This window comes from Vulpes vulpes, chromosome 12, assembly GCF_048418805.1.
Source record: "Vulpes vulpes isolate BD-2025 chromosome 12, VulVul3, whole genome shotgun sequence".
Taxonomy (NCBI): Eukaryota; Metazoa; Chordata; class Mammalia; order Carnivora; family Canidae; genus Vulpes; species Vulpes vulpes.
The window spans coordinates 105764962-105790831 of NC_132791.1; the positions used below are offsets into that span (position 1 = coordinate 105764962).

General features: G+C 39.5%; 1 long non-coding RNA gene and 1 other non-coding gene across 2 annotated transcripts; one reads left to right on the forward strand and one right to left on the reverse strand.

Annotated features, from left to right (window-relative positions):
• Positions 1 to 1397: 1397 nt before the first annotated feature.
• Positions 1398 to 25763, reverse strand: LOC140594670 (uncharacterized). Its single transcript, XR_011995751.1, has 3 exons — positions 24623 to 25763; positions 17137 to 17323; positions 1398 to 2451 (listed from the first exon to the last, which is right to left on the reverse strand). It is a non-coding gene; the product is annotated as an uncharacterized lncRNA (long non-coding RNA).
• Positions 17725 to 17797, forward strand: TRNAT-CGU (transfer RNA threonine (anticodon CGU)). The gene has a single exon. It is a non-coding gene; the product is annotated as a tRNA-Thr (tRNA).
• Positions 25764 to 25870: the final 107 nt, after the last annotated feature.

Sequence of the window (25870 nt, forward strand, 5' to 3'; positions counted from 1 at the left end):
CACAAGCCAAAGAGATACCTACCAGGTTATCCGGCTTCTTGCCTCATAGGACATGTCTCTACCAGTCTTTCAATGGAGCCTCTAAATGTCAAGGCAGTGCTAGGTGCTGGGGATTTGGAGGAAATATGTACAGACCTGTCCTTTAAGGAGCTCACCACCCAGCCAACAATTACAAAAAAGGAAAGAATACAATAGGAGCTGAGACGAAAGAGAGCACAGGTACTGTGCGGGAGGCCAGAGCCCAGGAAACAGGCACCAGATCATGTAAGTTGCCATCTAAAGCTAAAGAATTTGTGAGTTTTTTCAACTACATATAAACTACTCTTCATGTGCCCCCAACACTATGCTCACTCAACAGTCTTTTCTCTACCAACCTCATCTCCTATCTGCGACCTCAACCATGAATGTCAAGGTCTTGTCATAGTCAAATGTTTTATTCTCCACTATGACGTCCATGTTTCCACATCTTGGTTGTCTTTCTTTTTGAGTGCTTGTTTACTCTGGTTGGTATAATGTGATATTAAAAGGCCAGGGCTTTGATTTTCTGGGCCATTTAGCTTCATTTGGAACAAAGATAAAGCCCCCACACTCAGAGGTGTATCCATCAACCAAAGTCAGAGGCCTAGAAAATGTTCGCTGTGACCTTGGTTACTGGAGGCCAAAGCAAGAAACTAGAGATGGTTTACTCCATTCAAACCTATCATCATTACCAGATATGCCATCAGTAGGACACAGCCTTTAAATAGTTTGGCAGCAGTATATACTCACAAATAAGGGTAAATGTGGGTGTGCATGAGCAGTTTTGCAGTCCCCCCGAGGGCAGCAGAAATAAGTATTACTCTGAACCTACAAACATAATCCCAGATTCTGACAAGCACATTCCTTTATACCTTTCATGTCTGTGCTCAGTATCACCTCCTCAGAAACTCCTTCCTTGACCAGTACTAGAATGTAAATTCACTGGAATCGTTGTCTATTTTGTTCATTGTCCATAAAATTAAAGCCCTGAGCTTGTAAAATATCAAATTCCATCAATTAAACAGAACACTCAAAGACAAGAGAGATGTGAAAACACAGACAAGAGAACATACACAGAGAAGACACAAGCATTAAACTGTCCCTAGACCTGAAGGGCCTGGGGGCTATTTTTCCCATGCTGACATCATGAATATGAGACCAGATGGGATGAGAGAAGACTGCTGGATGGGCATAACACAAGATGTGGCATTTCAAGAGCAGTTTATGAGACTGAAGACAACCACTAAACTCTTAGCTTTAGATCACAGTTTATATGATCTGGTGCTGTCTTCTTGGAACAGTTCCTAAGACAGTGCCTACCACTTGGTCACTGCTCAATAACTATTTATCGGGTGTCTAGTGAATTAAACAACCAAATGTTCTTTAATGAGAGCTTTTATTTCTTCTCAATTTTGTAAAAAGGTACTATGTTGACATAGTTCAACATTCATTCAGTGTAAAAAGAGAATACAAAGTCTTGTTCTCACCCAATTTTCTAACCATCCAGCTCCCACATTCTGCTCAGCAACCTCCCCCATAACCATTTTTATTAGTTTATTTATCTTTCCAGAGTTTGTCTATACAAATCATATACTATATTTTTATTTCATTATGCAAAAGATAATGTGCTATACGCTCTGATATCAACCTTGCCTTTCTTCACTGAATAATGTAACCTAATGAGTGAACAAAGAAAACATATACATATATGTTTTTCACCATACAAATGTTTGGACATAGACATAGATAATTCAGTCATTTAAAAAAAAAAAAAAAAAAAACAAGGAAATCCTACCGTTTGAACAACAGAGATGGAGCCTCAGGGCTTGTGTTAAATAAAATGAATCAGACAATGAAAGACAAATACTGTATGATCTCATTTATAGATGGAACCTAAAAAAGCAAACAAACAATTCGTAGAGGCAGAGAACAGATTGGTGTTTGCCAGAGGCAAGGGGTCGGGGGTGAGCAAAATGGGTGAAGATGGTCAGAAGGTACAAATCCAGTCATAAGATAAACAAGTTCTTGCCATGTAATGTACAGCATGATGACTATAGTTAACAATACCGTGTTGTGTATTTGAAAGTTGCTTAGATCTTACAAGACCTTGAAAGTTCCCAACACAAGGGAAAAAATTGTGACTATATGAGGTTATGGATGTTAACTAAACCTGTCATGGTGATTATTTTGCAATATGTACATATATCAAAGCATTCTGTTGAACATCTTAAACAAATACGTTATTAAATGTCAATTATGTCTCAATTAAACTGAGGGCAAAACTCCAACTTGGAAATTCTTCCACACTCAACTTGGAGAATGATTTCATTTTTTTTTTTTTTTACAGTTTCAGTCAATTCCATTGTATGAATGTTCCACGGTTTATTGAACCACCCAATGTGGATGGATGTTTGTGTTGTTTCCAATCTTTTGCTATTAAAAAAACAAAAACACTTTGTTAGATGATCAGATAAATTCCCAGAGACAGAATTGCTGGGTCAAATAGTCTATGTATTAGTGATTTTATATATATATTGCCAAATTGCCTTCCAGTTATACCAATTTTATCATCAGCAGCAATGTAAAAAATGTGTTTCCCCATACCCTTTCCAAAAGAGTTTTGTTAAACTTGGGTGTTTGGCTAATTTAATAGGCAAAAATAATATCTCGTATGGTTTTGATTTGCATTTCTCTTACGACACAGAGCACCTCTTTATTTCTATGAATGGACATGTCATAGCTTTCTTATGCTTCTAGCAGGTGAATAAATCTTTTTATACTTGGCTTATGGGAGCACATTATATAGGGAGATTAGCCCTTTCTCTGTAATATGAGTTGCAAAAACTTGTTTCTAGTGGTGTGTTGGTTACTGTCGAACAATGGTCTCTGGGGAAAATAAACCCTGGTTTATAGCAATTGCCAACTGCCATGATGTAAATGTTCCCACCACAGACAATCTCAAGCTCCTAATACGACATCTCTAAATGTAGAGTTGGAAAGAGATGTGCAGTAGCAGACCATTATATAATATCTCCACAGTACAGATATAATAGGCGTAAATAACCTCAAGATCATAGATGACAGTAAAATGTAGTTAAACAATTAGAAAGTGATGAGTTTGGAGTATTTATTACCTTTGTAACATTCTGTGTTTAATTATAAGCTTGTATGGCTTAATTTTAAATAATAGCTATGTTTGATAATCAGCTTTCAAAATTCCTGAAAATTTAATAATCAGTTCCTGTGAGCCGCTGCAGGCCATCTCCAATGCACTATTGGTTTTTATTACATTTGTTTTTTGTCTTTTGACTTCCTCTCAAATGATGTTTTTCACCATATAGATGTTTGATTCTGAGGTAGTTTTATTTATCAGTCATATTCTTTATGAGTTCAGAATGTTGAATGATTAGAAGACCGTCCCCATTCCAAGATTATAAAAGAATTTTCTCATGTTTTCTTCTAATACTTACATGGTTTCATGTTTACATTTAAAGCTTTAATCTATTTGTTATTTATGGGAAGTGCGGCTTCTACTTTCATTTCTTCCAGAGGCCTATCCAGTTATCCCACACCAGATACTGAATGATTCATCTTTTCCCATATTTAATAATAATAAACAACAATAAAAACCATCTTTATACAATGCAGCTTCCTTGATTTTGATTATCATGGTATTTATCATCATTTGAATGAAAAGCTTTAATTATGATTGTATTTTATAAACAGTTTCCCTGTGTCCACTCATTTGATTCCATAGTGGTAGATTCAATAGATTATAATAGCTATAATATTTTTATGCCAGCGACTTTCCCATCCTCTGCCTCCTGAATCCTTTAGGAAATTCTCCCTCCATACAATGTGATACTGGAAAGGCAGCCATCTGTGGGATACTGGCCAAATCACTGGCCACACATATAACTTTAGGCTGGCCAATCAAAAAAATCCCACCACACAGTGATTGGCTAGGGTTTAGACGTCTGACCTGAGCAAGGCAATATAATCTTCCTGGAACTGATATCTGAATGAGATTTTCTGTTAGAATTGTTAAGCTGGGAGATATTTTTTAGATCTTCTTAGCTGACACATAAATTAAAACTACGTGAAGATAAATCCAAACAAAACCAAGCAGAACCAAGAAATAGAGAGTCAGAAAGTCCAGAAGGTGTCCTTTAGCTCTCTGGATCCAACCTTATCCAAAAGCCAATGCCCCCTTGGACACTCCAGAATCAAGCCTATAAATTCCTTTTGTTTCCCGCTACCCCATTTAACCTAGTTCAATATGGCTTCCTACAGTTTACAATCAAGAGATCTCTCTTCAATAGCTATTATAGTTTCCACATTATAGAGGAAGAAATGGAAGCTAGGAGAGGTTAAATTCCAATCACGATGATAACGTGTTTCCTACTCTTAGCTCTTACTTCCCGTTACCCATTTTGCTAACACCGGCAGCCCCCCCACTTTGTGTACCGTATCCCAAAGAAGATTCTCTGATGATGACTAGAAAGAAAGGCCACATAAAGATATGAAGATGAAGGCTGCTTATTATCCTCTAAAATATTCAATATCCTAAATTAGATCTGTTCTATTAACTTCTTATCAGCTTTTCCTGTAGCAAGGTTAAAATCTCCTTGACTTGACTTCTCAATATAATCAAGGCCTTGGCTTTATCCCTGGTGTCTCTCACTGGAAAAAATGCAAAAGGTCATTATCCAATAACATACTCAAATCATCCCCAGAGCTTCATTTCACATTGGGAGGACAAATTTGTTTTACTAAACCTCTTTTATAATTTGGTATTTCTTCATGCTATCTGGAGTAGTGAATACCTAGAAAACAGAAAAATACTAAGTCAGAACAAGTTCCTCTAAAAATTCTCTTTCCTGTGGAACAGCTAACACTTAGAGCTTCACAATTAGAAATTTTTTTATTTGTTAAAATGCAAATAGCCCCCAAAAGATTCCACTCAAGTCTTATTCACTATGTACACCTTAATGTGAATTAATTTAGAAGATTCTTTTCTTCGAATATTAGTTTCACTGAGGGAGTAGGAAGCAAAGGAGGACAAGTAGTCAGAGAAGAAGACTGAGAGGAGAGACAGGGGTACTACTGACAGGAGAGAGAGAGAGTGGAAATGGAGAGATGGAGACAATTATTAAAGGCTTACCTTCCCAAGTTACTTCTGAGATAGGGCTGTGAACTACAGTCAGGGTTGGGACAAACTGATATGACAGCTACCATTAGGAATGAATTGAATTAGACTGGTTCCCTGAGCCCTGAGGGGAGGCTCTAATTTAGCACCAGAACCAGCCATCTCATTATTTTCACATATTCTTCTACTAGATCATTTTTGGCATTACTCAAAACCCTTCATGAGCTGGAATTAATTTGCATCCAGAAACAGACCCAACCATTTGTAGCATGTAACTGCAGCTGTCCCATACTGTCAGCAAGCACCAGCTCCCTGAGCAATTTACTACCTGGACAGAACATTTCATGAGCTTATCTGTTCTCAACTGTCATCCAATATCCTAGTGGATTCCTCATCTATAAAACTTTAACTCCCCAAACACATTCTTATTCCAAGCTTCTTTATAGTGGCTAAGAGTGTCTTTGTTCCCACCATTTTTTTGTGATTGCACACACCTTTATTTAGGTCTTATGCCAAGGCCCCTAATGCCCTTTGGTGAGAGTCCAAGTGAAGACACAACTATGTTGAAAAAGAAGACATCAGAAAAATAGAAGATAGGAAGCTCCAAGCTTTTATTTCCCCCAGAAACATCTTTTAAAGGCAGAAATGATCTAAGCCAATCTTACTGGAGCTCTGGAAAACATTCAAAGGTTTATAGCCACCAAGCAAACACCCGATCAAAAAAAGAAAGCAATCTTCAAACAGTAAGAAAGTTTTGTGGTATTTTTACTCACCCTTGCTCTGCCCCTCCCCAGCATGGCAGTGGTTTTGGTCTTGGAGTGATAGCAGCCTAGTTCCCAGTACTATCCCTCAAATTGGAAGGAACAGAGAAGACCCTATTTGCAAATGATTGTGTACATCCGTTCTAAATTGTCTGGTGGATACCTGAAGGACTGATGCAAGGAGCTCGTCACCCTTATGTCTAACTCGGAAATAATACAGGAAAAGCAATGGATACAACTCAAATTTGCAATATGACTACAGTTCCACAGACCTCCGGGGGAAGAGATTACAGGTGGAAACACAAGAGACTATCCAAAGCCCAAAAGAAAAGCCAGGGTGCAACTGAGAAATTAAGGGGAAATTAATATATGGGAGAATTTAGGAAGCAACAAGCACACCCAAGCAAGATGCATGCTCAGGAAGGATCTGAAAAGACCATAAGCTTTCACCTCAGGCTAATTGCTAGCCTCAGAACAAGTCTCGCCAAGTACTGCAGGAACACCCTAGCATAAAACCAATCTGAAAACACTGGAAGAGTCCTGGGATTCAAGGAAATCTCTATCAAAATAGAGGCACAGAGACCTCAGTGATCATATATGACAAAGAATAGATTAGCCTCTGCAAAACTAGCTAGGAAAACACTAAAAAAATACAGACTACTACAGCCTTTAACAATGCACACACACAAAATCAACCCCTCGGGGAAGGCGAGAATGTGATCTCCAGAGGTTACCATATTTTTAGCAGCTAAATTCTAATTTTTTAGCAAAAAATCACTAGGTTTAGATAAAAATAGAAAAACATAGCTTATTCAATGGAACAAAGTACACAGAAACCATTCCAGAGAAAGCTCAGACATTAGACTTGCCAGAAAAACTTAAATATACTCAGAGACCTAAAGGGAAACATGGATAAAGAACTAAAGAAAACCGGGGAAATGATGTACAAACAAAATGAAAACATCGGTGGCACCTGGATGGCTCAGTGGTTGAGCATCTCCTTTTTTTTTCTTAAAGATTTTATTAATTTATTCATGAGAGACATAGAGAGTGGCAAACACATAGGCAGATGGAGAAGCAGGCTCCCCACGGGGAGGCTGGCTGAGCCACCCAAGCGTCCCAAGCATCTACCTTTGGCTCCGATCATGATCCCACTGTCCTGGGATCAAGTCCCGCATCAGGTTCCCTTCAAGGAGCCTGCTTCTCTCTCTATGTCTCTGCTTCTCTCATGAATAAATAAATACTTTTTTAAAAATGAAAATATCAACAGAGACATAAATTATAAAAAAGAAGCCAGACAGAAATTCTGGAACTGAAAATTACAATAATTGAAATGAAAAATTCACTAGAGAGATCTGACAGATTTCAGCAAATAGAAGAAAAAAATCAGGAAACCTGAAATTGGACCATTGAAATTATGGAGTCTGAGGAACAGAACCAAAAAGGATGGAGAAAAGTGAACAGAATCTAAGGGACCTGTGGGATACTATGAAACATACCAACACATACATTATGTGAGTCCTAGAAAAGAAAAGAGAAAATGGGAAAGAAAGGGACGCCTGGGTGGCTCAGTGGTTAGGCATCTGCCTTCAGCTCAAGGCGTGATCCCAGGGTCCTGGGGTCAAGTCCTGCATCAAGCTCCCCGCAGGGAGCCTGCTTCTCCCTCTGCCAATGTCTCTGCCTCTCTCTGTGTGTCTCTCATGAATAAACAAATAAAATCATTAAGAAAAAAAAAGAATTAAATTCTTTCTTATTTAAAGAAATAATGGAAAAACATCCCAAATTTTTTTTAAAGATTGTATTTATTTATTCATGAGAGACAGAGAGAGAGAGAGAGAGGCAGAGACACAGGCAGAGGGAGAAGCAGGCTCCATGCAGGGAGCCCGACATGGGACTTGATCCCAGGTCTCCAGGATCAGGTCCTGGGCTGAAGGCAGAGCTAAACCACTAAGCTACCCGGGCTGCCCTAAACATCCCAAATTTAATTAAATACATGGAATTTACAACTGCAAGAATACATAAATTTACAACTGTAAGGAGCCCGATGAACTCTAGGTACAATAAACTCAAAAAGAGCCAATTGAGACACATTATAAGCAAACTGTTCAAAGTAGAGAATCTTGAAAGCAACCAGAGAAAAGTGAACCAGCATCAAACAGTAGAATAAGAATATCAACCAATTTTTCACAAGAAACCTTGGAGGCCAGAGGAATATAGAATGAAATGTTTAAAGTGCTGAAAGATAAGCACAGTCAACCAAGAATTCTATAAACAGCAAAACTTTTCTGGAAAAATAAAGGAGAAATGAAGAATTCCCGGATAAACAAAAGTTGAGGGAATTCACTATCACTAGATAATCCCTTAAAAGAAATGCTAAAAGGAGTCCCCCAAGTTAAAATGAAAGGATGCTAGACAGTAATTGAGATCATGACATGAGATAAAACCAAGAATCGGATGCTTAACTGACCAAGCCATTGGTACCTCAGGAAATTTTATCTTTTTTTTCTTTAAATTCAATTTGCCAGCATAGAGTATAACACCCAGTGCTCATCACATCATGTGCGCTCCTTAATGCCCAACATCCAATTACCCCATCTCCCCACTAACTTCCCCTTCTGCAACCCTTAGTTTGTTTCCCTGAGTCAAGAGTCTCTCATGGTTTGTCTTCCTCTCTACTTCCCCCCCCCCCCAGTTTCCCCTCCTTCCTTTATGGTCCCTTGCACTATTTCTTATATTTCACATATGAGTGAAACCATATGATAATTGTCTTTCTCCAACTGACTTACTTCACTCAGCATAATACCCTCCAGTTCCATCCATGTCAATGTAAATGGTAGGTACTCATCCTTTCTGATGGCTGAGCAATATTCCATTAGATAGATAGATGATAGATGATAGATAGATAGATAGATAGATAGATATCACATCTTCTTTATTCATTCATCTGTCGAAGGACATCATGGCTCCTTCCACAGTTTGGCTATTGTGGACATTGCTGCTATGAACTTTGGGGTGCATGTGCCCCATGGTTTCACTGCATCTGTATCTTTGGGGTAAATACCCAGTAGTACAATTGTTGGGTTGTAGGGTAACCCTATTTTTAACTTTTGGAGAAACCTCCACACTGTTTCCAGAGTGCCTGTACCAGTTTTCGTGCCCACTACAGCGTAAGAGGGTTCTCCTTTCTCCACATCCACACCAATATTTGTTGTTTTCTGTCTTGTTAATTTTAGCCATTCTCACCAGTGTAAAGTGGTATCTCATTGTGGTTTTGATTTGTATTTCCCTGATAACAAGTGATGTGGAGCATTTTTTCATGTGTCTGTTAGCCATGTGTAGATCTTCTTTGGACAAATGTCTGTTCATGTCTTTTGCCCATTTTGACTAGATTGTTATTTGGATGTTGAGTTTGATAAGTTCTTTACAGATCTTGGCTACTAGCCTTTTATCTGATATGACATTTGCAAATATCTTCTCCCATTCTGTAGGTTGTCTTTTAGTTTTGTTGACTGTTTCCTTTGCTGTGCTGAAGCTTTTTATCTTGATGAAATCCCAATAGTTCATCATACCTTTTTTTCTTGTCTTTGGAGATGTGTCTTTCAAGAAGTTGCTGCAACTGAGGTAAAGAGGTTACTACCTGTGTTCTCTTCTAGGATTTTGATGGATTCCTGTCCCACATTTAGATCTTTCATCCACTTTGAGTTGATCTTTGTGTATGGTGTAAGAGAATAGTCCAGTTTCATTCTGCATGTGGCTGTCCAATTTTCCCAACACCATCTATTGAAGAGACTGTCTTTTTTCCATTGGCTATTCTTTCCTGCTTTGTTAAAGATTAGTTAACCATAGAGTTGAGGGTCCATTTATGGGTTTTCTATTCTGTTCCATGGATCTATGTGTCTGTTTTTGTCCCAGTATCATGCTGTCTTGATGATTACAGCTTTGTAATATAGTTTGAAGTCAGGCATTGTGATGCCCCCAGCTTTGGTTTTCTTTTTCAACATTCTCTGGCTCTTCAGGGTTTAGGACATTATATCTTGATATAAGGGTCAACTCATCAAAAAGATATAACAAATATAAACACATATGCACTAACTAGCAGAGCCAAATATATGTGTGTGTGTATGTGTGTATTCATTCCAAACAATTCTTAATAAATTTTTAAAAGTGGAAATCATGCAATGCATCTTCTTATTAAAATAGAATGAGACTAGAAATCAAAAACAGAAGGAAAGTTTAAAAAATAAAAAAATATGTGGAAATTAAAGAAGACACTCCTTTTTATTTTATTTTGTTTTTGACACTCCTTTTTAAAGACTTATTTATATATTTATTTGAGGGAGAGAGAGTGCAAGTGCATATGAGTGGGAGGAAGACAGAATCTTAAGCAGACCCCCCACTCAGCTCAGAGCCTTACATGGGGCTTGATCTCACAACCCTGAGATCATGACCTGAGCCAAAACCAAGAGTCAGATGCTTAACTGACTGCACCACCTAGGTGCCCCTAAAGAACACATTGTTAAACAACCAATGAGTTAGAGAAGAAATCACAAGTGAAATCAGAAAATGCCTTGATAAAAATGAAAATGAAAACACAACATATAAAAATTTATGGGATGCAGCAAAAGCAATTTTAACAGGGAAATTTACAAATATAAAAACATTTTCAAAAGAATAATATCAAAATGAATAACCTAAATTTATACCTTAGGACACTAGAAAAAACAGAGAAGCCCAACATTTGCAGAAGGAAGGAAATAATAATGACTGGAGTGGAGATAATTAAAATGGAGAATAGAAAAGCAAAGAAAATCAACAAAACCAAAATTGGTTCTTTGAAAAGCTCAACAAAATTGACAACTCTTAAGCTAGATTGGTTAAGAAAAAAAAGAGAGAAAACCCAAATTTCTAAATAAGAAAAAAATTGAGGTTTACTACTGATTTTACAGAAATAAAAATAACTATAAGAGAATACTATGAATAATGCCAACATGCTGGATAAACTAGATGAAGTGGACACAACCTACCAGAACTTACTCATGAAGAAAGAAAAAAATTTGATTAGACCTAATTTGTTGTACTGAGTCAGGAATCAAAATCTCTCAACAAAGAAAAGCACAAGATCAGGAGGTTCACTGGTGAATTCTACTAAACATTTAAGAAGAATTAATCCTTTTAAAATTCTTTTTTTAAAAAATGAAGAGGAGGGAATACTACCTAAAGCCAAACAAAGATACTACCGGAAAACTACAGACCAACATCCCTTATGAATATTGATGCAAAAGTCCTCAAGAAACTAGCAAACCATATTCTGCAGGATTATATACCATGACCAAGTGGGTTTTATTCCCGGGATGTAAGGACAGTTCAATAAACAAATATCAGCCAATGTAAAATACAATATTAACAGAACTAATAGAATTAAGGGGGGGAAATACAATTGATGCAGAGAAAGTATGACAAAATTCAATACCCTTTTGAACAATCAATAAACTAGGAATAGAAAAAAATTTCTTCAAGACAATAAAGGCCATACATGAAAACTCCACAGCTAATATACTTAATGCTGAAAGACTTTCTCTAAGATCAGGAACAAGACAAGGATGCCTACTTCTTGCTACTTCTATTCAAAATAGTATTGAAAACTCTAGCCAGAGTAACTAGGCAAAAAAGAAGGGGGAGGAGGAAGGGGATGGGGAAGAAGATGAAGAAGAGGAGGAGGAAGATGGAGAAGGAGGAGAATGATGAGAAGAAGAAAGGAAGAAAGAAGAAAATAAGGAAGGAAGGAAGGAAGGAAGGAAGGAAGGAAGGAAGGAAGGAAAGGTATCCAAATTGGAAAAAAAAAAGAAAAGGTAAAACTATCTGTGTTCACAGTCAACATGATCTTATATGTAGAAACATTAAAGAATCTACACACATACACACACACACACACACACACACACACACACACACAAACTGTTAGAACTAAAAAACAAATTCAGAAAACTTACAGGATACAAAACCAACATTCATAAAGGGTGCATTTCTATATAATAGCAAAAAAAAAAAAACTAAAAAGAAAATCCTATTTAAAATAGCACCAAAAAGAATAAAATGTTTAGGAATAAACTTAACCAAAAAATAAAAATTAAAAAAAAAAGAATAAACTTAACCAAGAAGTCAAAAGAAGTGTGTGCTCACAACTATAAAATGTTGCTGAAAGAAATCAAAGGCAGGAATTAGTGGAAAGACATCCCACATTTATGGACTGGAAGACTTAATGTCATTAAGATAGCAATACTACCAAAAAAAAAAAAAAAAAAAAAAGATCAATCCTGCCAAAAAGCAATCTACAGATTCAATGATATTCCTACCAAAATCCCAATGACATTTTTGCAGAAATAGAAAATCCATTCTAAAATTCACAGAGAATCTCAAGGGACCCCATATAGCCAAAACAATGTTAAAAAAGAAAAATGAAGTTGGAAGACTCACACTTCTTGATTTCAAAGCTTACTATAAAGCCACAGTAATCAAAACAGTGTAGCACTGGTATAAATACAAACGTATACAATAGAGACCCCAGAAATAAAACCTCACATATGTAGTCCAATGATTTTCAAAAGGAGCGCCAACACTATTAATGGAGAAAGAGCAGTCTTTCAGCAAATGGTGTGGAGAAAGCTGGATATCTATCTTTCATAGCCCTCCCAAACTACCCATTAAGTGCAAAAGAATGAAGTTGGACCCTTATTATACATCATATGTGAAAAATTAACTCAGACTGGATCAAAGACTTAAACATAAGAGCTGACACAAAAATATCTTAGAAGGCAATATAGAAAAAAGTTCATGACATTGGATTTGGCAATGATTTCATTGGCTAAGACACTAAACACAGACAACAGCAATAAAAGAAATAGATAAATTGGACTTCACTAAAATTAAAAACTTCTGTGAATCAAAGGACACTATCAAGAGAGTGAAAAGGTAACCCACCAAAAGAGAGAAAATATTTGCTAATCATGTATCTTATATCCAGAATATATAAAGAACTCCTACAACTCAACAACAACAAGAAATGAATAAACAAACCAATCTAAAAGAAGCAAAAGACTTGAAATGGCATTTATCCAAAGAAGATACACAATGGACCCTCAAGCACATGTAAAGATGCTGAACATCACTAGCTATTTGGGAAATGCAAATTGAAACCACAAGGAGATGCTATTTCATACTCGAAAGGATGACTGTTAGGAAGGGAAGGAGGGAAGAAAGAAACAAACAAACAAAAAAATAATTGCTGGTGAGGATGTGAGAAATGGGAACCCTGGTTCATTGCTGGTGGGAATGTAAAGTGCAGCCACTTTGTCAACCAGTTATGGCGGTTCCTCACAAAGGGAAACATAAACTACACTACCGTATGATTCAGAAATTCCACTTCTAGGTATATCTTCAAAAGAATTTAAACCAGGGACTCAAACAAATACTTGTATACCAATATTCAGAGCAGTATTATTTACAATAGCTAAAAACAGAGACACTCCCAGTGTCCATCAAAAGATGACAAATAAACAAAATGAGCATCTACATACAATGGAATGTTTCTTAGACGCAAAAAATGAATGAACCTTGAAAACACTATGCTAAGTGAAATGAGCCAGATGCGAAAGGACAGATAGTACATGATTCCCCTTTGATGAGTTACCCAAGAATAGGCAAATTCATAGAAACAGAAAGTAGAATAGGAGTTTCCAAGGACTGTGGGCAGGGTGGAATGGGGAGTTATTATTTGATGTATACAGAGTTTCTTGTCTGGGCTAATGAAAGAGTTCTAATGAAAGAGTTCTGGAAAGTTCTGGAAAGGGTTAGTGGTAATGGTTGCACAACAATTAGAATGTACTTAATGTTATTGAATTGTATACTTAAAAATGTTAAAAACGGTAATTTTTCTGTCATATGCATCTTACCACAATAAAAATATTTTTTAACTATATGGAAGATGAAATGTGTTTTCATAGCCCTCCCAAACTACCCATTAAGTGTCATCTAATTTTTTTCCCTTTATTCAGCCAAAATTTATTGAATACTAACCAATTGTCAGCTCTCTGGTAGGACAGGTCCTTGGCTTTCAAAGATACACAAAAAATAGTCTCTGTCATAAAGGACTTTGTAATCTGCCTGGAAAAGCATGAAAGTAAAATTAACAGACAAAACTATGTGATAAGTACCATGATATTGGTATGTGCATGGAATTTATTAAGCACATAGGTAGGAGTATTTAGCTCCAGCAGGAAATATCTGGAAACCTTTCCAAAGGATATCAGTGACTAAGCTGAGTCTCAGCATATATGAGTTAGCCAGGGGAAAGGGGAAAAGAGTTTCTCAGTCAAGAGAAGCAATATGTAAAAAGACAGACAGTAAAGAGAATATGAGCAGATTGGGGAAATATGATAATATATAATATTGGTGATGGTTGGGTAAAGAGAGGAAAAAGGAGAGCTGGGTAAGGTTCAGAAAATGAGTATCTTACATCATATGGGAGCTTATACTTTATTGTAAGGGCAATGAGTACTGTATATGATTTTATTTATTTATTCAGGAGACACACAGAGAGAGGCAGAGACAGAGGCAGAGGGAGAAGCAGGCTTCCCATGGGGAGCCCGATGCAGGACTTGATCCCAGGACCCTGGGATCATGCCCTGGGCCGAAGGCAGATGCTCAATCACTGAGCCACCCAGGTGCCCCTGTATATGATTTTAGAAAGAGAAATCAGGTGATCAGTTGGGTCTTTAAATGGCCCTCGTTGGCTACACTGTGGAGAATGGACAGAAGAGGGGATCAACCCCCCAGTCACAGAAGTGAGAACTGGAGAGGGGTCTGAACTAAGGTGCTGGTAATGGCCATGGAGACTAGCAGTTAACAAATGTTCCCGATAAGGACTCAGGAGATCAGCTACCGGTTAGGGACGCATGATGGGAAGACTCAGGTTTCTACCTTGGAAAACCTGGTGAATGGAAGTACAAGTCATTGAAATGAGAAACTCAGGGGAAAAAATAGGTCTAGGGCAATACAGATCATTTTTATTTGGAAATTTTGCACTTGAAGTGATTGAGGGGCAGAGACAGATGGCTATTTAGTTGCAGAATTCAGGAAAAATGCATGATGTATAGCTATCAATCCGTGATCCCACTAAATAGAAAGGAGAATTTGCCTTAAATTAAAAGAATTGATGTCTAAATGTAGAATCCTATTGTAGAAGTAAGGATACTCCTTCCAACGCAGGGTAACTTAAGGCATGGAGCAGCTCCTCTATGCAACATCAAAATCAAACCATAGAGCATTTGCCCCCTCCACCTTGCATGTAATAAGGCTTCTGAGAATAAACCAATTATTGATAAACCTGGAAGCTTTCCAAACTGGTTTTCATTTTGAAGCAAAGAGGGACTCCTAGTATATATCTTGCCGGTGGCAAATCAAATCTTAAAACTCTTTTTATAGTTGAGATCGATCCTTTGGGAATTTTGTCAACAACCAGAAACGAGTAACTAACAAAGAAAAACAAAATAAAATTAAATAAAAAGTGTTAGTGTGCTCTATTTTTTTATGGGTATTCATCAATTTTTCCCATTCTTATTCTCTCCTTTCACTGCTGACAATAATTCTTCTCCTTAGCAAGTGGATTTTATTTCTAGAAGAGTCCTTAAAAGTGGAAGAGGGGAATGAAATAAATACTGACACATGCCACAACATGAATGAACTGTGAAAATACGCTAAGTGAAAGAAGTTAGGCACAATAGAGTATATATCATATTATTCCATTTATACTAAATGTCCAGAGCAGGCAAATCCATAGAGACAAAACAATTATTGATGGCCAGGCCTTGTGGGTGGAGAAAAAAAGGTGGCCCCAAAAGTGTAGAGGGTTTCTTTTGGGGGTGATGAAAAGTGTTCTCTAACTGGTTGTGGTGAAAAATGCACAATTCCATGAATACACTGAAACTATTGAATTGGACATTTTAAGTGGGTAAATTGTATGGTATGTGAACTAGATCTTCAATGAAACTGTTACTAAAATGAGTGGAAGAGGGAAACAGATTATTGGACCTGGTAACAGGTGATGATGCAAAAAGGGTCACAGAGTTGCTGAGTTTGCCGATGGAAGAACGAGACCAGCAGCCCAGGAACGCAGGTGGTCTCTGGAAAGTGGGAGAGGCAAGGAGATGATTCTCCCCGTGAGCTTCCAGAAAGGGACAGCCCTGCCAACACCTTGATTTTAACCCAGCAAGACGTGTGTCAAGGCCCAGAGAATGAGAAGACAATACATGTTGTTGTTTTAAGCCACTAAATTTGTGTAATTACTGTTACAACGGTTATCAATTGTGAGTGGGAGTAGGAAAGAAGGTATTGGGGGGGTTGACAGAAGAGATGTTAGGAAATAGTCATCTAGGAGGATAAAAGAACGGATTGACGAGCAAAATGTAGTAGGATTACAAGGGCACGTTAGGAAAACACTTACGGGAATTGGGAACACCTTTTCCCTCCTTCCAGATGGCTACTGTGGGAATTCTATTTTTGTATTACCCATCACTGGGCAATATTTCATTGATCCAAAGATGACCATCTGTTACAGGTTTGGTAAATCATTATCTCACACTCCCCACCATAAATGACTTCTATATTGGGTTATTAACAAACCCACTGTCCTAAAATGAAAGCAACAAGCAGTTAACTAAAGTCTTAAAAGAACCACTGACCAGGGGTGCCTGCCTGGGTGGCTCAGTCAGTTAAGCGTCTGCCTTCAGCTCAGATCGTGATCCTGGGATCCCAGGGTCCTCAGATCGAGCTCTGCACTGGGCTCCCTGCCCAGCAGGGAGTCTGCTTCTCCCTCTCCCTCTGCTCCTACCTGCTGCTCAAGCTCTCTCTCAACTAAATAAATAAAATCTTAAAAAAGAAGAAGTACTGACCCAAAAAGCCCTCAAGCCCCACTTAGGAAGCTGTCAATTATTCCTTAACCCTTAAGACAAGCCGCAGCCCAAATATATTCACCAACAGACAGAACACCACTAACACAGTCAAGCCCTCTTCAGAGGAATCGCCCCCAGCTCTTTCTCAGGGATGGATGGGCCTGTGGGATATGAACATGGAAAATCCTCCCAGCAGGCCGAACCCGGGGCACACGTACTGAACTTACTCCATTATTAAGGAGGTGAGTTAACAAATGAGCACCTGTGAAATCTGCTGGTCCTATGCTCTCCATTACCTCATCTGGACCAGTGACCACTCTAGGCTGCTTTCTTTTTTCTTCTTTCTGCAGGGTTTTGAGTTATGGATATCCTGTTTGTCTTTCATCACTTGACATCTGTTGTACTCCAGAACAACATTCACACATGCAATTCACGTGATTTCAAGTGACCTGGAGAGAAAGAAGCATTGGATCATTTCGCTCAGCAAGTGACTGCACAGAGTAAGCAGGAGATGGAAGACACGAATGAGTCAGTCCTCAGCAGGTCTCGGTTTCGAGGCTCTCACGGCGTGGCCACCTAGCAGCCTGAGTGCAAGCCTAGAGTCCCTAAATAGAAACCAACAACTTCCTCTGGTGCTCGGTAGAAGAATGAGCAATCTGTTCCAACACGGGAGGAAAAATCCACTGTGTTTGACTTTACTGAGAGACAGCCTGTCAGCCTCCGATATGGCTCGAAAATACAACACATTTGGCTTTATGGCGATTCAGGAGATCTTCAAAGGCAATTTTAGCTAGGCATGATTTCTGAATTTGTAGTATGCATTTCCTGTATTAGTAAGAATTTTCGGGGCACGTGGCTGGCTCAGTTGGAAGAGCATGCGACTCGTGATCGCAGGGTCATGAGTTCAAGCCCCATGCTGGGTGTAGAGGTTACTAATAATAAATAAATAAATAGATATATAAATAAATAAATAAATTTTCAGTTCTGCTATGGAAATAAATAAAACAAAATGTAAGAAGGCTAGATGAAACTCAGTATAGAAGCAAATGACATGTGGGGTATGCTAGAGAGATATAAAAATAAGTAGAGCATACATGTTCTGAACTAGAAAGTAAAAGAAGAACCAAGATGTACCAAATAGTCACAATTCACTAAATATACTTGAGGTGCACTAAGTATTCACCATCTATGAGGTCTTAAATCAGCCATCCATAGATGATATCATTCTGGCCCCAGCTGTACTCTGCTCTAGAAATTTAGATCAGGTCCATAGTTACTCATCAGGCTAGTTTATGAAATATAGCTACTGATTGGGCATACCTGCCCCTGCAATCCTTCTAATAGACAATTGCATATGCTGGTTCCATGGAGCTTCAGCCTATTGGACCCCTGGCTCAAACTCAATTCTGATCCTCATCCCCTCACCAAAGGTGAGGAAAGCTGACGCAGGAGGAGAAAAAAGGAATATGAACACTGTATGACCCATACTCAGGTAGAATGGTTCTCCTACCCCACTTGAACCTTACTTATCCAAAGCAGAGTGATGGACCTTAGCTCTCTCCCGTTACTTCTCCCTACTTCTGCCCCAAGATAATTTCTCACATGGCAGGAGTGGACTTTAGAACCTTTGCAAAGGTTGTGCCCCTGCTGTCTTGAGGGTCATTAAATTTGTCTTTTAGCCCATAGATTGCAAAACTGTGTACAACCATATCCAGACTTGATTCTGTTGATTCTGGGAATCAGAGACAAATGTAGCAGCTGGTCGTGCTTTTGAATAGTTTCTCTTTGATGAGGCAAGCTATCTGTTGCTCTGTGTGATAAAACTGCATTATGTTGGACGAGGGAACTTATGAAATTGGATATATGGGGAGAAATATGTGTGTACTGTACTATGAGACTGTCTGCCTGGCATGCCCCGTTCTCCTGGAAACTGCTCCTCGGCATTCACACATCTGGTATGAAAGCTACATATTTTTATAGTGCCTGTTGCCTTGATTTGGATTGATTGGTTTAGAGATAAGCATCTAATCTGAGCCTAACCAACAAGGCCCTTCACTGTTTTTTTTTTTTTTAGTTCAAAAAATTGAGATAGATTCCCCTCCAATATAGACATTTGTGTGGTACATTCCTCCAGATTACAGTATATTAGGATTTTAATCTGATATCTTGGGTTCTAGAACCAGATTGTTTAGATTTGAATCCTGACTGGTATTTACTATCTACATGAACTTGGGCAAATGGCTTACCCTCTCTTCTGCTTCCTTATCTGGCAAGTAGAGATCATTATAATGTCTGCTTCATATGGTTGTAGCAAATATTAGGAGAACTTAGTACTTCTCATTCAGTAAATGTTAGGGAAATTTAGTCTTTACAAATAGAGACAAAGTATTTTATTTTTCCCAAGTCTGACTTCATTCAATGTTATTAAATTCAGCATTTATTTTTTGTGCACATATCGTATTCCAAGCATTAAGTTAAGCTTAGGTGGGAAAAATGGTGCCCAAAGAGACATGGTCCTTGCCTTCAAGGAACTTAAAGTTCACTGGGGAAGGCAAATATTGAAGGAACAGTCTCATAAATACAAACTATGAGATGTGTTATGAAGAATAAGTAGAAGGTGACATGAGAAGTTGTAATGGGTATTATCAGTTTAAACTTCCTTAGGAAAGTAATGTGAGAGGAAAGAGGAAGTCAGAGAAAATTTTCCAGGTAGAGGGGTCATGTGCAAAGACCCTGCAGTGGGAAAGTCTTTGAAGATTTAGAAAATTGAAACAGGTTAGTATGGTCTGGAACAGTAAGAAAAGGAGAAGGAAGGGGACATAAAATGAGGTTGGAGAAATAGTCAAGGACCAGATTATTCAGGACCTTGTAAGAGGAGAAGGATAACAAAGATTCAAGATCTGAGAGGATAGGTTAAGGACTTTTGATCAGAGTATGAAGAGTTGAAAATGAGAGAACTAGACAGGATTAAGAGATAATTAGTTAAACGGGGGAAAGCAAGTATTTATCCTGCTTTCTTAATATAAACTAAACCACATAATTGAAGAGGGGTGACTTCAAGTCCTCTATAAAAACACTGCAGCTAACACATGAAGAATGATCGAATTATATCACCATTTACAACTCCTAATGAATGAATTGCTCCAGGCATTATTCAACAGCAGTTACCAAAAAGAGAGAGAGAGAGAGAGAGAGAGAGAGAGAGAGATCACATTAGAAAAAGAGAAATAAGTACACGATGTATGCCTCTTAATGGAAAAAAATGCCACCACCTCTGAAGATACCTTGCCAAAAAAAAAAAATTAAACAAAACATCTAGATCTTATTACCAGTTTACAAAAAATACAGAGGACAAGGGAACATGTTAAAGTACACCATGGGGATGCAACTGCCAAAATTCAGATTGTGGAAAATACTACAGGACAATCTAGTTCCTTAAATAAAAATAAAATATTACTGGGAAAACAGACAAAAATACAGAGGATTTAAAAGATATGCCAACCAAAATCAGTATAGTTCCTCTCTGAAGCCAACTGTAGATATAGATATAGATACAGATATATAGATATATAGATATATAGATATATACCAGGGCATTTATGAGTCTATTGGAAATGTAAATATTTTGTATTATAAAATTATTCCTATTTTTAAATTATAATAGTACTGTGGCATTTTTTAAGACTATCTCTTTTAAAGATATAGACTAAAATATTTACATAGAAAAATCATACAATATCTGTCATTTGCCTCAAAATAAAATGGGTAGGGAAAAATGACCGGGGGTATGGATGAGGCAGTATTGGCTGTTGGTTGGATGTGATGGCTTGGGTGACAGATATACATTGATTTTTTAAAAATATTTCTTAAAAAAAATAAATAAAAATTAAAAAATATATATTTCTTAACTCATCTTTCTATGTTTTATATGTGTGAAATTCTCTATGATTAAAAAAATTTTGGGGGGGCAGCCTGGGTGGCTCAGCCAGTTTAGCGCTGCCTTTGGCCCAGGGCCTGATCCTGGAGACCCGGGATCGAGTCCCACGTCGGGCTCCCTGCATGGAGCCTGCTTCTCCCTCTGCCTGTGTCTCTGCCTCTCTCTCTCTCTCTGTGTGTCTCTCATGAATAAATAAATCTTTTTTTAAAAAAAAAGTTTTTTGATTTAGAAAGCAAAATTGGCATAAATTAATAATAAATTGGACATTTGGTAAGGATGAATATGATGGAAGTTTCAGGGAAGATGTTGGTCTTCTGAATTTTGGGTCTAGAACTGAAGTACCCTTCAGTGCCTTAGAAAACAATGAGCAAGAACTGTGTTTACCAAAGGCCATTAATCTATCTTGGACATGTTGAGTCTCAGGTGTTTCTGAAACAAGCAAGCAAAGTAGAACTAGTAAGCAGTTAGATAGGCAGATCAAGAACTGGGTAGAAAGACCTGGGCTAGTGGTATACATTTAAGAATCAATAGTTCAGAGTTTATGTGCATGGGTGGGATTGCCTGGGCATTGGTTCCCAGACTTGAGCATGGATCTGAAATACCTGGAGAGTTCATTCAAACATGGATCGCTGGGCCCTAACCCCAGAACTTCTGATTCATAGGTCTGGGCATGATTTAAGAATTTGCACTTCTAATAATTTGATAAGTGATGCTGATGCTGTATTTAGGCCTGAGTATGACAATTTTGAGAACCACTGGCCTAGGAAGATAGTTCTCAACATTGGACACAGACTGAGAATATTAGTGAAGACAAGGAAGAGGGTGCTTCAAGCTGGAAAGAGTGCTCAACAAAATCAAACACTGCACCCAAGTCCAGTAAAAGGATGCTGAAAAACGTCCTTTGGATTAGCGACATCAAAATAATTGGTGACTTTATGGAGATATTAAGTGGACTGAAGGGAAAATCAAATTAGAGGTGTTGAGAAGTGACGAAGAAGGTCCAAAAATGAAGAATAATTGAGTGTAAATAATAGTTTTGAGAAGTTTAGCTATGAATCACACGATAGGGGAAAAAAAATAGTATTGTATCTGGTGGGGAGGTGGAACTCCAATCAGATGCAAGGACTGAGATTAAATCACTACCCACTTCCTTGAATTAAAAAAAATTAAAACATCAATTCCTCCTCTGAAGATGAGTTGTATTTCAATAGCTGCATCTTAAGGACCTGAAGAATCTTCAAAAAATCAAAAGGATGGACTCTGATCTCAGGTAATCTGGCATCTTGCGGAGGAATGGGGATGTTTATTGAAACACAAGCTTTTCCCCTGACATTATAGGTCTTGGGAAGCTGCTGTTCTACTAGCTGGTAAAACTGGCCTCCACATTCATTTATTTCATTATTCATTCATTTGTCCATTAAGCATTTATCAAATATCTATTATGTGCCAGACAACGTACTAGGCTCTGGGATTAGTGTTGAGCAAAAGTCATTAGAATTATAGTAGTAATTAGAAGAGTGTTAGAGAACAGGGTGTTCTGGGAGTATATACATGGGGTCTGATGTAATCTGGGGAGCCAGGAGAGGTGGCCTTGGATGAGTGGTAGTCAAGAGGAGATCAGAGTTTCATTTATATGGAATGTCTAGAATTGGCAAATCTGTAGAGCCAGAAAATAGACCAGTGGTTACCCAGAATGAGTTGGATTGTGGGGGAAAGGGGGTTTCTTGCTAATGAGTATGAATTTCTTTTTGGGGTAAGGAGAATGTTCAAAAATTGTGGTGATGATTGTACAACTCTGTGAATATACTAAAATCCATAGAATTATACACTTTAAGTGGGTGAATTGTATGGCATGTGAATTACATCTCAATAAAATTCATATATAAATGAGGCCTGAATATTGAGGGGAATTAGCTAAAGAACAAAATATTTCTACACAGAGGGAAGAGTGTGTGCACTGGCAGAAAAAGAGTGTGGCATTTTAGAGATGTGGAAAAAAATTATGTGACTGGCATGTTCCTTGACAGAGTAGGATGACAGATGAAGCTGAAGATCTTGAAAGAACCCAGATTGTATAATGTTGTAAAACCCATGCTAAAGGTTGGGTACTTTATCCTAAGAACAATAGGAAGCCAATTGTTGTGCAATATGATCACTACGCACTGCACTACCACTCTGGCTATCACGTGGAGAGTGAAGGGAAGAAAAGAATGTATTTGGGAAACCAGAACAGTGAGAATATTATAATTCTCCAGGCAGGAACTATTGTATTTTAGATTTGGATGGCAGCAACAGGAATGGACAAATGTAAGATTTGTTGACAGATTAGAATCAAGATATAATAGAGTGACATAGCTGAGATGACTTGCTCAAGTGAGTGGGCAGTGAAATGGACATAGGAGAAGAGGAGCAAATTTTGGGATGGGGGTCAGATTAGTTCTTTTTAATATAGTTAGGATGATCTAATAAGAGAGCAAGGATGATTTGTGCAGTAATGAGCTCTCCTCCACTGGAATTATTCAAGTCAGATTAGAGATCCTCCTGTCCAGTAGAATGCACTCTTGCTCTAAAAGAAGTTGTGATCTAAACAACTAAATTTCCATTTGGTTCCAAGGGTCTACTCCAAGAAACTGCCAGTTGTGCCAGAATGTGGTGCCCAAAAACATCTCAAGGCCAAAATGAGCCGTTTGCCAGAACCTGAATTCCTCAGAATCATTGACACCAGGTTAATAATTAGTTCCTCAGGAGGGCTCCATTTGTTTGTTTCACCTGTGCGGAGGATTCTGGTTTCATAAAATCCTGCAGCAGTATTATTTCACCTACTGTCAAAGAAAGGCCTACTTACTCCACCAACCCAAAGGCAAGTCTCTTCTCGCCCGGGAAGAAAGAGGTGGGAGGGTGCAGTAGCCACAGAAACTGACCCTGCCCAAAGCCAAAACACGGAGCCGGCTCCTACAAAGTTAATCTCTGTATTTTTTTTTTTTTTTCTCACACCCTCTCCAAGTATCCAGCACTGTGCCCTAGGGCTCAACAGCCATTTGTTGGTTAACTGATCTTCCAGACCTGGGGGGTGAAGGTGGGGTTAGAGGATGATGGAGTTTTTAAATGTAAATTCGAGAAGCACAAAAGGGAGGGAAAAGGAGAAGCGAGAATCCCTGAGAATCCCGGAAAGAAAGCCACGTGCGTACAGTTGCTACCTGGGTCCCTTAAGAAAAAGTAAAGACTTAGCTAATGTCTTTTATGGGCTGGCTCACCAGATGTCCTAGGAGAGGTAGATGGGATGTTTGCCTGCTTTATTCTCACCTGATTCTTCTCCAGTTTTTACCTGGTGCACACAGTCTATCACACAACCAAACCAGGGATTCAAGTCCCTACCCCTCCCCAAGCCTTGCTCTCTGGCCACCATCCCCTTTCCTAAGGTAAGTGTTCCACCACCTTCTTCCCCTCCTGCAAACCTCAGCACAAAGCTTTCTGGGCCTAATTCACACCTTTCTGACTCTTCCCCAGCCTTGAAATGGGAATAATAAAAATGATATTGGGAATAGCAGTAAAACCTCATACGGTATAGTTGCTGTGAGCATTAAACATTTCACATACTTGAAAATTCGTTGGAACTGAGAAGGACTTGTAAAATCAGACGTTGTTTTTATTGCCTTGATTTCTAAAGTAGAGTTCAATTGTTAGCATCAGGGTGCCAGGATGCTTGGCTGCTTATAAAAGGGATCGGGGAAGGGGTTAATGTTAAATGTTGCCAAGTGTTTCAGAGGGAAAAAAAAAAAATCACTCCACTTGAAGCAGGATGTCAACTCACCTTGCACAAAAAGCCCTTTGGAGAGAGAAGTCTTTCGGTGTAAAAGCTGGAGGCGTGGGAAAACAAAGTACTCAAAGCCAAGCTCCAGAAGGGCTCGGGGCCTCTCTGGGCCTGCAGGCCCGCACCCCAGTCCGCCTCCACGCACCTGCTGCGCGCTTCCGCGGGGGAGCGCCCCTCCCCGCCTTGGGCGGGGAGGAGGGAGGGGAGGAAGGCTCAGGTCCCGGGGGTTTTAGCATCTGATCAGACTCCGCAGGTGACCAGGAACTCTGAGACCCCCCAGGTAGTGCGGGTCATCTGGACGCCCGCCCCTGCCCCGGGGTAGGGCCCTGGAAAGTGATGGTGTAATAAAGCGAGACTCAAGGTTTTGCAAAGAATAGGCCTATTGGTGGGAACAGCTCCAGGTGCCCCCGTGTTGGGGGGGATGAGACAGATCTGGGTGTTGATTTCTCCACTCATTTCAGAACCGCACTTCCTGCCAGATCGCCCAGGGAGATGCTAGAACGCTCTCCGAGCCCTGCAAGGATGCCAGTCCGGAGGCGGTTCCGGGGCCCGGTGGTCCGCGAGCACAGCGATGGCGTCCCGCACGTGTCCGGCCGCGCGTCTTCGCGGGCCTCAGTTTCCCCGTGTGAAAAATGGGCGGAGCGCAGGCTCACCTCCCTCACCCAGAGAAACGGGGCTGGGTGTTCCGGTTTCGGCCCCGCTACAAAAAAACCACTCGAGAAACGAGGAGTTTCTTTCGTTTTCAGTTCAAAGAAAGAAAAAAAAAAGGGGAAGGAAAAAAAAAAAAAAAGCAAGAAGCGTGAACATGCCCAGAAATGCGTCCGTTAGGGACGCCTGGGTGGCTCAGCGGTTGAGCACCTGCCTTCGGCCCAGGGCGTGATCTGGAGTCCCGGGATCGAGCCCCGCACTGGGCTCCCTGCGTGGAGCCTGCTTCTCCCTCTGCCTGCGTCTCTGATGAATAAATAAATAAAATATTAAAAAAAAGAAAGAAATGCCTCCGCTAGTGTAAGCGCGGCGGGGCTGGCGGAGAGGGCGCCGAGCGGAAGGCCGCGTGCACACGCCCGCGGGAGGGGAGAGCCGGGCCCGCCGGCCGCCGCTCCGGCCCGGGCAGGGGCAGGGGCAGGGGCAGGGGCAGGGGCAGGGGCAGGGGCAGCGGCAGGGGCAGGGGCAGGGGCAGCGGCAACCGGAGCGGGAGCGGGAGCGGGAGCGGGAGCGGCCTCCGCAGCGCCTGCGCACTGGCCGCGCCCG